Source organism: Macaca fascicularis, chromosome 4 (genome assembly GCF_037993035.2).
Source record: "Macaca fascicularis isolate 582-1 chromosome 4, T2T-MFA8v1.1".
Lineage (NCBI taxonomy): Eukaryota > Metazoa > Chordata > Mammalia > Primates > Cercopithecidae > Macaca > Macaca fascicularis.
Genome location: NC_088378.1, coordinates 98,660,702 through 98,661,693, shown reverse-complemented (window position 1 = coordinate 98,661,693; position 992 = coordinate 98,660,702). Strand labels below are relative to the sequence as shown.

Below are 992 nucleotides of genomic sequence, written 5' to 3'. Positions count from 1 at the left end.
CAGGTGAGGCAATGCCTCGCCCTGCTTCAGCTCTCGCTGGTTGGGCTGCAGCAGCTGACCAGCACCGATTGTCTGGCACTCCCCAGTGAGATGAACCCAGTACCTCAGTTGAAAATGCAGAAATCACCGGTGTTCTGTGTCGCTCGCGCTGGGAGTTGGAGACTGGAGCTGTTCCTATTCGGCCATCTTGCTCCGCCCCTCTGTATCTTTACTGTATAAAAGTCAATATCATGGTTTTTCTATTGTGCACATCTTGTAAACATCTTATTTTGTAAGATGCTACCATTGTCTCCCTCATTTCCAAAAGAATGCTTTGCCAGATATCCTTGGTTGTCAGGTTTGTTTCATTCAGCGTTTTGAATATTTCATCCCAGTCTTCCCTGCCTTGTAAGGTCTCTAATGAGAAGTCAACTGATAGTGGTATTAAAATACTATTGTACGTAATGCATTTCTTATCTCTTGCTGCTCTTAAAATTGTCTTTTATTTTTGATAATTTGATTATTATTTGTCTTGATGAAATCTTTGGGTTGAAAAATATGGAAAGCTTCACAAATTTTCATGTCATCTTTGTGCAGGGACCATGTTAATATGCTATCATTCCAATTTTAGTACAAATGCTCCTTGGCTTACAATAGAGTTACTTTCCAAGAAACCCATTGTAAGTAGAAAGTATTATGTTGAAATATGCAGCTGACTGAAAGCAATGGCTGGCTACTTTATTTAGCGATGGTGAAATAAGTATGGTTTTTACCAAATGTTTATCACTTTTACACTATTTTAAAGTTGAAAAACCACAATATAAACCACCATAAATTGAAGATTATCTGTATATGTGCTGCTAAAGTGAGCACTCTATTTTCTTTAACTATAGAAATAAGTTATTGTAAATATTCTTCACACACACATCTTCTCACATCTCTGATTATTTACTTCAAGTAAATTTCTTGAACTAGAATTATTGCCTCAAAGATATTGCATATTTTAAGTATTT

The 992-nt window shown here is 36.6% G+C and overlaps 1 pseudogene; it reads right to left on the bottom strand.

The window, feature by feature from the left end:
• Positions 1-531: 531 nt before the first annotated feature.
• Positions 532-629, bottom strand: LOC123573186 (U6 spliceosomal RNA; annotated as a pseudogene).
• Between the last annotated feature and the right edge of the window lie 363 nt (positions 630-992).